Raw genomic sequence first — 13,330 nt, 5'->3', positions numbered from 1 at the left:
GGAGGGAGCAGCAGCAGAGGCTTCAGGATGTTTCCTCTTTCTGGCTTCAGCCTCAGCAGTCCTCGTCTTCTTCAGTTCTGAAGCGGTAGACCTGGCTTTTGGCTTCGAGCCAGTCATGCTGGTTGGGAAGACAATGGGATGTGCTTCCTGCCTTGGTGCGTTGGGTTCGGCCATAGCGGGCTTCTTCTTCTTCTTCTTCTTCTTCTTCTTCTTCTGCTTTGCAGCCATCCTGGGGTCAATGCCAGGGCGCCCAAGGGCCTTGCGTTTCTCAGCCTCATTGTAGGCTTGCACACACTTTTCAGCCAGGTTCTTCATGCGCTCACGAGAACCTTGAGCTTCTTCACGCTTCTTGAGAAAGGATTCTTTGAGCTCGTGCAGCATGACCTTGAAGTTCTTGACCTCTTGCACGCTGAGCTTGGCCATATGCTTCTTGAACTGAGCTTTCTCAAAGTCAATCTTCTGCTTCAGTTCAACGATGCGCTAGGCTATAGCTAACTCTGAAGCAATGGCGCCATGGAAAGCGACACTGAGGCCAATGGGAAGTTGCAGATCTTCAAAGCTGAGGTTGGGCGTGTCAAACCACTCATCGATGAAGTCGTGGATGATTGCCACGTCAAAGAGAGGCAAATTGTTGAAGATTTCTGCTTCTTCTTTGCTCTTGATCAGTTGCTCAAGAGCGTCATCTGCAAGATCTTCATCACTGGACAGATCAATGGCATCGTTGCGCAGAATGGCAGCAGCAGTCAGTTCTTGGCTGGTGTGTGGCAGAGGCATCTTGACTCTCGGGGGCTTGGAGATACGTGACAGATCTTCAGACTGCACACTGTCTTCAGGAGGTGCAGTAGCCAGTGGCTTCGCCCGTGAGATTTTTGGTGCTGAGGCAGGCTTTGAAGCTTTAGGCAGCTTTGGCTTCTGCGGCTTTGGAGTAGGAGTTGGGGCTTCATCAGTGTCAGCATCATCATCATAATGATCCACTTTGGCACCTTGAACAGAGATGTGAGTGATGAGGCCATCCAGGTTGTAGAACGGACCGACGACATTGGGTTCGGCATCGCGGGTGCCATCTGCACGGGGAGCAGAGGGACCAGGGTTGAAGTCTAGTCCCAATGACTTCTTGTTCTGCTTCGCTGAATTTTGGGCAAACTGGAAGTTGCGCTTGAACAGATTGTTGTCACAACACCAGAGCAGTGATGATGGGTCAGCATCCGCAGGCTGTGGTCCACGGACCATGCAGGGATAGAAGCCTTGTTCAATGGCTTCATCTCTGGACCTGGGTTGAAGATTTTTGTATAGGATGTCTCCCCATGGTCGCTTGATGGCATTCTTCTCAGCATATTCCTTTGTTACAAACCTGTACTTGAACCATTGTTCTGCCCAATATCGTCGAATCCATTGGATTCGTGTCTTGCGCTGATTGTAATCCTCTTCTAGATCTGTCTTGTACAGTTCTGAGAGGTCATCGGGCAGATCTCTTGATGTTTCACCTTGACGCTTTCTGCCACCCTTTCTTGCTGATTTCTCTGCAGCCATGAACTTTAAACTGAATGGCTTCAATACGTTCAAAGGCTTCAAGGGCTTTCGCTTGCTGGACAAACAGGAACTGGCTTCGGGAGAATTTATGTGATGCTGTAAGAATTCTGCAAATGAATGCAGACTATGAGAACCAAGGGATTCTCCCACGGACATGTACCTGTGACAGCATTAAGGTGCGAGGGAAGGGGAAGAGGTCATATGCATTCTCAGAAGATTTTGAAGACAAATCAGTTTAGAAGACATTGACCTCATCGTGCGAAGACATTCACTCATAGATAAGGAGTTGGTTCCAGATTTGTACGAATCCACAGAACAGTACAAGTGAGGAATCTAACTACTTTGTGAAGCATAAGTGAACATACTAGGCATAATATGAGATGCAGTATGAAGTGGATCCAACTTGTGTGAACAGAAACTGCTTGTGGTAGAAAGTGACGAATCTATAGGATCAAAGAGGCCGTAAAAAGGAAGTTTTATTTACCACACAAGGAACTGCTAGACGGAGTGGAAGAGGAGGCCGAGCAGTTCGATCGTCCGTGCCCTAACTTGGCGACGGAGGACACCTACGGCAACGGCGGAGAAGACGATGTCCATGGCCGGCGTGAAGACGGCGTCGGAGAGGTCACGGCAGCTAAGCGCTTCATCGCCGGCGTCGTCGAGGGCTAGCGGTGGCGCTAGGGTTCATGCGAGAGTGGAAGAAAGGATAATGACTGTGGTAAGGCGTGTATTTATAGGGACAGGGACGGCACAGCGTTATTACACAGGTGCCCCTAGCGATTCACATCTGAAGAACACATGGCCATCATGCAACATATCGGAGGTTGTTCCACGTTCCCACGCACGCCTGGATTGTCGGGTGGTCGTTCCCACTTCTCCGGGTTTCAGGTCAAGGAATTAGCATTGAAAACAGACTTAATGTTTGTCTCTGTATCTTCTGCTGACAAGGATGCAGAGAAGATATTCGACAGTTTCAATAGAATGCATATGATTTGGAGAGATAGAGTTTGAGATAGAAAGCATAGAGAGGTTAGGGTCCGATCACATTCACTTAGTTCAAAATTCAACAAGAAGACATAGCTATAAGTGAATGCTGTAGAGGACAGAACACTAGTATATATATATATATATATGATCAACATAATGAAGATAATCATGAAGACATGTTGAGATTGAAGCCAAATCAAATGTGAAGACACAGCAAATGTAACACCATGGGTAAAACACTTCAAACAGACAAATTTTGTGATGGTGTTACCCACCGTATAGGAAGTATTAGACCCAGACATGACGCACAATTATCATGGCGCTCCGAAGTCAAATTCCACATTAATGTATTCACACTTAGAATGTATGTCTTCATTGATTGGAGATATACTTTACTTCGTGTGTTGCACATCTAAGTCATCAATATGCATAAGTGTTAGGATGTGTGCCTGATCACATGACATTTGAGGATTCTAAGATATTTAGCTCACACCGTAACTGGCAAAACCTCTTCTCATCCAAGGGCTTGGTGAAGATATCTGCCAATTGCTCTTCAGTGTTGACGTGTACGATATCAATATCTTCCTTCACAACATGATCTCTGAGAAAGTGATGACGAATTTCAATATGCTTTGTCTTCGAGTGCTGAACTGGGTTGTTGGCAATCTTGATGGCGCTTTCGTTGTCGTAGTAGAGTGGCACTTGCTTCAGATGAATGCCATAGTCTTTGAGGGTTTGCTTCATCCACAGACGCTGAGCGCAACAAGATCCAACATCAATGTATTCAGATTCAGTAGTGGAGAGAGATACACAGTTCTGCTTCTTTGAGGACCAACATACAAGTGATCGTCCCAGAAAATGACATGTGCCTGATGTAGACTTGCGATCCACCTTGTCACCAGCATAATCAGCATCCGAGAATCCAACCAGATCAAACTCTGAGCCTTTTGGATACCATAATCCTAGAGTTGGGGTGTAAGCCAAATATCGAAGAATTCGCTTCACAGCTAAGCGATGCGATTCCTTTGGTGCCGCTTGGAATCGAGCACACATGCAAACACTAAGCATAATATCTGGCCTAGATGCACATAGATAAAGTAAAGAACCAATCATGGAGAGGTATACCTTTTGATCGAACTCTTTACCATTGTCATCGGGACCCAGATGATGTTTGGCTGGCATTGGCTTGATGTTTGGCTGGCATTGGCGTCGTGAAGCCTTTGCAGTCTTGCATACCAAACTTCTTCAGGCAATCTTTGAGATACTTCTCTTGAGATATAAAGATGCCGTTGCGTTGCTGACGTATTTGAAGACCAAGGAAGAACTTCAGCTCACCCATCATGGACATCTGATATTGCTCTTGCATCATATATCCAAACTCTTCACTGTATTTCTGATTGGTGCAACCGAAGATAATGTCATCCACATATATTTGGCACACAAATAGTTCACCATCATATGTCTTCGTGAAGAGAGTGGGGTCGAGGGAACCAGATTTGAAGCCTTTGCTCTTCAGGAAGTCTTTGAGTGTGTCATACCAAGCCCGAGGGGCTTGTTTGAGGCCATACAGTGCCTTGTTGAGCTTGTATACCATGTCAGGATGTTTTGGATCTTCAAAGCCAGGTGGTTGTGCGACATACACTTCTTCTTCAATCTTGCCATTGAGAAAAGAGCTCTTCACATCCATTTGATACAGAAGTATGTTATGATGATTTGCATAGGCCAGCAGTATGTGTATGGCTTCAAGTCTAGCCACAGGAGCAAATGTTTCATCAAAGTCAATCCCTTCAACTTGAGTGTATCCTTGAGCAACGAGACGAGCTTTGTTTCTGAAAACTTGACCATGCTCATCTTGCTTGTTACGATATATCCATTTGGTGCCTATTATATTGTGCTTCCGAGGATCAGGACGCTTAACCAGTTCCCATACATTATTCAGCTCAAATTGTTGAAGCTCTTCTTGCATAGCTTGAATCCATTTAGGTTCCTTGAAGGCTTCTTCAACTTTCTTGGGTTCTGTTATTGAGACGAATGCGAAGTGCCCACAAAAATTTGCTAGCTGTGTTGCCCTTGAACGAGTGAGTGGACCTGGTGCATTGATGCTATCGATTATTCTCTCAATCTGCACTTCATTTGCAACACGAGGATGTACAGGACGAAGATTTTGCTCTTGCTGATCATTATCATTGTTAGAGGGATTGTCTTCAGGCTGAGCATTGTCTTCAGGCTGATCAGGTGCGGAGATGATAAGTTCTTCTTCAGGTTGAGCTTCAGAAGGTATGATTTCTCCAGTTCCCATAAGTTTGATTGATTCACTAGATGGAACTTCATCTAGCACATTTGGTAGTTGCTCTCTTTGTGAGCCGTTAGTTTCATCGAACCGCACATCCACTGTTTCAACCACTTTGTAATGAAAGAGATTGAAGACTCTGTAAGAGTGCAAATCCTTTCCATATCCAAGCATAAAACCCTCATGTGCTTTTGGTGCAAATTTTGAAGTGTGATGTGGATCCTTGATCCAGCACTTGGCGCCAAATACTGAAGTAACTGACATTTGGCTTCTTGCCAATAAGGAGTAGGATGTCTTGTTCAGAAGCTTGTGAAGATAAACACGGTTGATGATATGGCATGCAGTGTCAATGGCTTCAGGCCAGAATTTTCTTGGAGTCTTGTATTCATCAAGCATCGTCCAAGCCATCTCAATAAGTGTTTTGTTCTTGCGTTTGACGACGCCATTCTGCTGTGGCGTGTACGGAGCTGAGAATTCATGTGTGATGCCCAAAGTATCAAGATATGTATCAAGGCCAGTGTTCTTGAATTCAGTGCCATTGTCGCTTCTGATGTTCTTTATCTTGGCGCCATAGTTGTTCATTGCTCGATTGGCGAAGCGTCTGAAGACATCATGCACTTCAGTCTTGTAAAGGATTATATGCACCCAAGTATATCTTGAATAATCATCAACGATGAAAGACATAGAGACAAGCAGTAGTAGTAAGAGTTGAGTAATGAGTGGGACCGAAAAGATCCATGTGCAGCAGTTCGAAGGGTTGAGTCGTTGTCATGATTGTCTTCGAGGGATGCTCGGCCCTCGTCATCTTTCCTGCTTCACAGGCACCGCATAAGTGATCCTTCTTGAACTTGACGCCCTCGATTCCTATGACATGCTTTTTCCTTGCAAGGGTGTGGAGGTTCCTCAGCCAGCATGCCCTAGCCTTCGATGCCAGAGCCAACATTCAGAAGCTTTTGCTAGAAGACATACTGCAAGTTGTGGTCCTGCTGAGAAATCTACAACATACAAATCATCTTTTCGATACCCTTCAAACACTAGAGACTTGTCAGATTCCATTAGTACAAGGCAACGATATTTTCCAAACATCACAATCATGTTTGAATCACAAAGCATTGAGACAGACATTAAGTTGAAACCAAGGGATTCAACAAGCATGACTTTATCCATGTGTTGATCCTTTGAGATTGCAACTCTACCTAGACCCAATACCTTGCTTTTACTAGTGTCAGCAAATGTGATGTGACTTTTGTCTGATGGACGTAAAGTTGAGTCCATGAGAAGGCTTCGCTTGCCAGTCATGTGATTTGTACACCCACTATCAATAATCCATTCTGAAGCAGCTGGTGTCGTACCCTACAGTGCAGTTAGGGGGATAGGCTTCACGAAGAGAATTGTGAAGCAAAAACATTTGACGAACCAGTGGATTATTAAAGCTTAGATCAAGATTAGGACTGATAGGGCAGGTTGCAAGCGATTCAGAAACAAAGTACATAGTAAGACCATTTGGGCATTTGATCTTGTGCCCTACAAGATGTTTAAGGTCCCCAACAATAATGTCAAACGATTTTGGTTTTCGGCTGGAGACCTTTTCCTGCAAAAGAGATTTAAGCTTTCTTAGCCACCACATCTTCAGGGGTGGCTTTGAAGCAATAAGTCTAAGTGCAGCATCTGAGAACTTTGGCTTTGGAGCCCTAGCAAAAAGTCTTGCAGGTGGACAATAGTATTCATAAGAGTAAGTAGAATAGTTCTTGGTCTTATGAACATGGCGGTTTGATGAACCGCGCTCATATTCATAGGCTTGAGTATGGCTTCCCTGCAAAACATTTGCGTTAGTGTGACTCAGGTGCGTCCTCTGTCTGTATGAAGCCTTTGGACCGTATGAGGCATGTGGTCTGGGGTTTGTCTTCTTCACCTGTGGTGTCATGATGACATTCACAGGAAGATTCTCCAAACACCATTTTGGCACCCAGATCTTCTTCATAGGTGGTCTATTCCTGCAGTTAGTACCAATATACCTGGAAAACACTTCACCATTCTGATTCTTAAACAGTTTGTAGTTTGCATCAAAGGATTCATCAATAACAATGGGGTTAGCACAAGTGAAGCTAGATAGAGTGGATGGATCTGCTGAAAGTTCCTTTGCAGCAACCCATGTGGTTTTGGGGTACTGCTTAGGTTTCCAGTAAGAGCCATCGGCATTCATTTTCCTTATGAACCCAACACCCTCTTTCCTAGGGTTTCAGTTCAGGATCTGCCTTTTGAGGACATCACATAGTGTTTGATTCCCTTTGAGACTTTTGTACATCCCTGTTTCAAGCAGTGTCTTCAACCTAGCATTCTCATCAGCAATAGCAGTGGTGTCCTCAGCAGAGGGGTTAGTTTCCACATCAATAGTTGAAGATATTGCAACAGTAGCAGCAGTAGAACATTCAGCAACAGGAGTAGCATTATCACGCTCAATGCATTTAAGAAATGGTGGTTCAAATCCTTCCTGAGCTGACCTGATCTGTTCGGCGCGAAGTGACTCATTTTCCTTTTGAAGATCTTCATGAGCCGATCTCAATTTCTCGAGTTCTTCATGAGTTGTTGAGAGCATTTCATGACGACTTTCAAGCTCCTCATACTTAATATGAAGATTTTTTATGTCTTCAATTAAGGACTGAGATCGAGTCATTTCAGCGTCCAACAGGTCATCACTTTTGTCTAACAGTTTTTGAATATGTTCCATAGCTTTCTGTTGTTTAGTGACAAGGGAAGCAAGTTTTGCATAGCTAGGTCCAAATTCATCACCAGATTCATCATCACTGGATTCAGATAGATAGCATTCAATTACCTTAGTATCATTTGCCATAAGCCATGATGCAGAAGATGATGATTCTGGTTCGAAAGTCATCGCTTTGAGTGACTCCTTAAAGTCCTCGAACCGAGGATCATGACGAGTTCGACGACCCTCATAGACCTCCGAGAGACGGTCCCAGATGAGCTTTGCATGATCGAGATGCATGACATTCCTAACTGATTTTGAGATAGACAGGAGCAGATGACGTCCTTCGTCGTGAGGTTGAGAAGAGTGTACTTGCGAATGTCATTAGCTTCCGCCATTTTGCACAGATCGGTTAGGCCAATCTCAGTGACGGTCCACAGCTCGATGTTCGTTGCCATGAGGCGCTTCTTCATCATGGCCTTCCACTTGGGATACTCGTGACCGTCAAAGATGGGGCATGACACAGTCTTCATACCTCAACATAACTGAAACTCCAGGCGGTTAAACCAAAATCACACAGAATAAGGGAGTACCTCGCTCTGATACCAATTGAAAGTGTGTTATATCGACTAGAGGGGGGGGGGTGAATAGGCGATTTTTATGAAAGTCTTCAAAACATGGAAGTTTCAAATACAAATGATAGAATTGAACCTATTTCCATGCAGCGGAAGATAGACTACACTAGACAGACAATAGTCAAGCATTCAATGAAGTGAAACCACACTGACTAATAGTAGCTAGGCAGTAAGGATCAGGTACACAGTGAAGACAAATAGGTAAAGCAAATAGGCACTAACTTTACAAGAGCCAACCGTAAATAAAGAGATGAGAAGGATAGAACCAGTGTGCGTGATGAAGACAAAGGTTTGGTAGACCAGTTCCAACTGCTGTGACAGTTGTACGTCTGGTTAGGGCGGATAGGTATTTAAACCTAAGGACACTCAGTCCCGGACACTTAGTCCTGAGCACACAGCTCAGAACACTTAGTCCTCTCCGTATTCCCCTTGAGCTAAGGTCACACAGACCTTGCCAATCACTCTGGTAAGTTTTCAAGGTAAACTTCCAAACCTTCACAGACTTCGTTCACTGGCGATCCACAATGACTCTCGGATGCTCAGAACGCGACGCTTAACCGGCTGAAGGATTCACAGTCCTCAAGTGTAATAAGTCTTCAGATCACACAGACAAGAAGACTTAAGTGATGCCTAACACTCTTTGGCTCTGGGTGGTTAGCGCTTTATCCTCTCAAGGAATTCTCTGTCAAAGGCTTCGAGGTGGGTTGCTCTCAAACGACAAAAGCCATACTTTGACTCTGAGCATCCAACCGTTTATGGTTGTAGGGGGTGGGCTATTTATAGCCACTAGGCAACCCGACCTAATTTGTCCGAAATGACCCTAGGTCACTAAGGAACTGACACGTGTTCCAACGGTTAGATTTCAAACACACACGACAACTTTACTTGGGCTACAAGCAAAGCTGACTTGTCCAACTCTGAACAAGATTTGCTCTCATAGTCTTCACTCGAAGACATAGGATTTTGGTTAAGCATCACAATAGTCATTCTGACTGGTTTTCTTGGACCCCACTTAACAGTACGGTGGTTCCTATGACTCAACAAAGAAGAAAAAGAACTACGAAAGATCTAAGTCTTCGCGCTCCATAGTCTTCATGCGATGTCTTCTCTTGTCATAGTCTTCAAGGTGAATGTCTTCACTTACCACCTTTGACTTCAATGTCTTCATACATTTTTAGGGGTCATCTCTAGTAGGAAAACTGAATCAATGGGGGACTTCTACCTGTGTTATCCTGCAATTCTCACAAACACATTAGTCCCTCAATTAGGTTTGTCGTCAATACTCCAAAACCAACTAGGGGTTCAACGGGTTACCTCGTAACCAAACGGTGATCATGCACGGATCACATAACCAACTTATATCATCACTGAACCAGGATTGTTATTAATCAAGTTATTATTAATACTGTTGACACATAGTGTGGCTGACACGAATTGGGCCCTTATCCACGGGCACGGCTATCGATAGATTTAGTATACACTCTGCAGAGGTTAGTACACTGTACCCACGCCACGGCCATGGCCTCGCACTCCCATTCGGGTGGACCAACGGCGTTCCGACAAAACCGATCTACTGCCATGACACCCTCCCAGCCACTCCGACCAACTCCCCTTTGGTCTACGTCATGGGTGGCCCCGTGCCTACCAAGGGCACCAACGGCCACCGTCATGGCAAAACATAAACGGTCCCAAACGGGGACAATGGATCCATAGTCAACAACGGGCACACAAGGCTTATGCCGTCCTACCTGATCAGGGTAGCGCCCGCGCATAACCTTCCCTCGTTGGAGGCACCGGCGAGAGGCGTGACAATAGACCCAGTTAGGACCTTTCCAATAGGTAAGCGTGGTTGCACTGGTCAGCTCGATATGGTGGCACCATGACTCAGCCAACAGTTGTTCAAGTTCAATTTAATCCGGTTAAACTTGAATGCAATATGCTGAGCCATGATAGAATAACATGATGCAATTACAATGCATGAGCGTGATATCAACATGAGCATGAGCGTACAACATAACTACCGTCCATATCAACAATGAACCATATACAACTGAGCATGGCATAATGACGAGCATGAATATCACAAGTACAACCCTACTCATAGCATAACATGACCACTAGCATCAACAATAAATACCATGCAAGAACACATTAATAACATTACCGAGTAAACACTTAACCAACTAGCAGTAAAGGAACAATGCATATTAACAGTACTCGGTAACCGACGTTAGTCATGCACGAAGAACATGACCAACCCAACATGTACTACTATCAAGCATGACAATGTGAAAGTACTTATAACAAGTAGTTCATGATAACAATGTGCAAGAAAGCATAGCATGGCGGTAATCACTAATCCATAAGCATAACAGAACTAACGACAATAGTAGCAGAACAAATATACAATTATTAAAGATTCAAGTTGAAACCAAAGCTACTGCATGGCTATCGTGCAAATGGTGGTTGTGGCTTGCCTGGGGTGGAAGAAATCACCGGGAAGAAGTGCGAGAAGCTCGTGGAAAGAGTCACCGGAAAGCATTCTCTCCCAGAGGGGGCTGATTTAGTGCAAGGAAAAAATGGTCATTTTCACAGTGTCAAACCATAGTGAAAATGAAACCAACAGAACGGGCTCGATGAAACGAATACATGGGCTTTAGATTCACCTCAAACGGAGTTGCGAGCAAAAAGTTATAGCCCGACGAAGTTCAGGGACCAATCTATAAAAATATCTCTACAAACAGGCCCCTAGAGGATAAAGCAGAAAACGTATTTCAGACAATACGCTTTCAGAACCGAGAAACGTATTTGGAGCCGAAGAAGAAAGAACGTACGCATTTGGAAGTAGATAAACACATTCTGTTCCAAAGAAGAGCATAAGTATGTTTTCACTAACCAAAAGCGCACTGCACGGAAACTCGTTTCCACTTACTGATGTGGCGGGGCGGGGTCAACGGCTGAGGCGCTGATGCGCGGGGCCCGCATGGTCAACTCTCTCCGGCCTGGCCTTCTCCTTCTCTTCCCCGACGCGCACACAGAGCAGAGGAGGGGCGAGGCAGCAGGGAGGCCAGTGCCGGCCCGGCCAACTCCGGCCACCCCGACTGGAGTGAAGGCACCGGCGGGCGCGAGGCAGAGCGCTGCTCCCGCCTGGAGCAGCTGCGGCACCGGAAGAGAAGCGAGTCCACGGCGATGGGAGGAGGCCAAGACTGGGTGGCGGCTAATTCCAGGGAGGCCCGTCCAAAGGGGCTCCGGCGAGAAACTGAGATGAGGGGAGGGTCGCCGGAGTGTGGGGAAGGTGATAGTGGTGGCTATAGGTGGAGGAGGGCTCGGCTTCACGTGAATTTAGCTAGAGCACCGCGGCGGACATGGCGGCCTAGAGCAGCGAGGAGGGGCTCTAGTGCTTGGGGAACAGGTTGGGGTGGTGTAGTGGGGCGAGGCGAGGCTGGTGGCGAGCTCGGAGGGGGTCGGGGGTTCCTTATATAGGCGGGGCGAAGGCACGACCTCGGGTGCCGCCGCTCGCGTCTGGCCGAAGCTCTAGCGAGGCTCAGTGGGCACCGGGGGGGCACAAGAATGCGACGAGGGAGGTGCGGACGAGCTACAGAGGTGCACAGGGACGAGCAGAGCTCGGGGACAAGAGGAGGAAGAAGCCATGGTGCGAACAGAGACGATCGACTACAGATTTCTCGTGGGCGCGCGGCGACGAGCGTTGACGGAGGGGCTTACGGGGGGGAGGAGATGGCTCCAGGAGGATGGCGACGACATGGTAAAACTGTTAGACATGATCATGGGCGCGAAGACAACGAGAGGAGGAGGGGCCCGAGCAAGAAGACGCCCTGGACGCGGCCAACGCCAGCAGAGCATGCACATTGCATGCCAAAGCTCATGGTCACCGCGTGCACTAGTGCACACAATGCCACACAGCCGGCCAAACGATGTCTGGGGGTTTGTCCTTCCTGGGGAGGTTGCAACTGAGGTGGTAGTTCGGTGAAAAACGCTTTGGTTAAATGGTAAGCATCCTCTGAAGTTTACTGCAGTAAACTTGAACGTGCACTGGTGATTTACAGGGACTTGGTTGGGTCCAAAAAGTTTGTCTGGGTGATTGGATTAGGAAGGACTATAATCCTGGTAAGTTTGAGAAGAATTAGACCAAGGATTAATACACTTGCTTTGCAACTGATCCAAATGGTCCAGAAACTAGATCAAGACGCTTCACTCACATGGAGAAGCCAATTGAGCTGAAATTTCATACCAATTGGATTCACCAAAATGGTACTTCCTTCACAGCTATTTTCTCTGTCCAAAAAATTGAAAAAAATCCAGAGGAATATTAGCTTCATGAATTGGTCCATAATTTGGTGGAGAGAGTTCTAATGGTCATGAGAATGCTCTGGAAAATTTTCAGGCAAAATGAAGCAATATAAAATGTACTTGCTTCACAATGTGAAAATATTGCCAAAATCAAAGATTTAGTCCTCTGCTCACATATATCAAAGGATGGAGCTGATATTTTAAGAGGGTCATGATTTGAGCACATGAAGGAGTGTGCAAAATTTTAACTCATTTGGACACTCCTAGCTAATACTTCCTTCACAAAGCCTTCAGTCTGGTAGAAACTTTGAAAAATCACTTAGGAAGTTTGGCTTGGCAAATAAAGTTGAATTTTGGCACAGGTCAATTATTTGGACAGGAAAACGTTTCCAAATAGTTTAGGGTCAAATGGGCAAAGATAAATAGCACTTGCTTCACAATATGCCATTTGGGACAGAATAGGAAATGAATTTATTGAGCATGATGAGAAATATGGCCAATGAAATATTTTGCCATATTTCAGGAATATATGACCCAAACAATTTATAAGAATTATTTGGGGATTTTTGGATGGGCCGAAATATAGGTTGCTTCACAACCTAGGGCAGATATGGTTATTCCTTTAATAGAAAAAGGAATGTTTCTGAGAAAAGGAAATTAGGGTTTGGTCATGGAGTTAAGTGACATGATCTTGGCAAGGTTTTGAGAATGATGAGCCACTTGGGAGGGGAAATGAGGATGATTTCCCAGGTGGCAAGGCCATAGAACCACTCCAAAAAGAAAAACAGAGCAAAAACCAAATAAATCAAAAGAAAAAGAAAAGGGCCAAAATCCAGGTTGTTACAACTCTTACCCCCTTAAATAAATCTCGTCCTC

Source organism: Triticum dicoccoides, chromosome 3A (assembly GCF_002162155.2).
Source record: "Triticum dicoccoides isolate Atlit2015 ecotype Zavitan chromosome 3A, WEW_v2.0, whole genome shotgun sequence".
NCBI lineage: Eukaryota > Viridiplantae > Streptophyta > Magnoliopsida > Poales > Poaceae > Triticum > Triticum dicoccoides.
Note: the sequence above shows the minus strand (reverse complement) of the source record.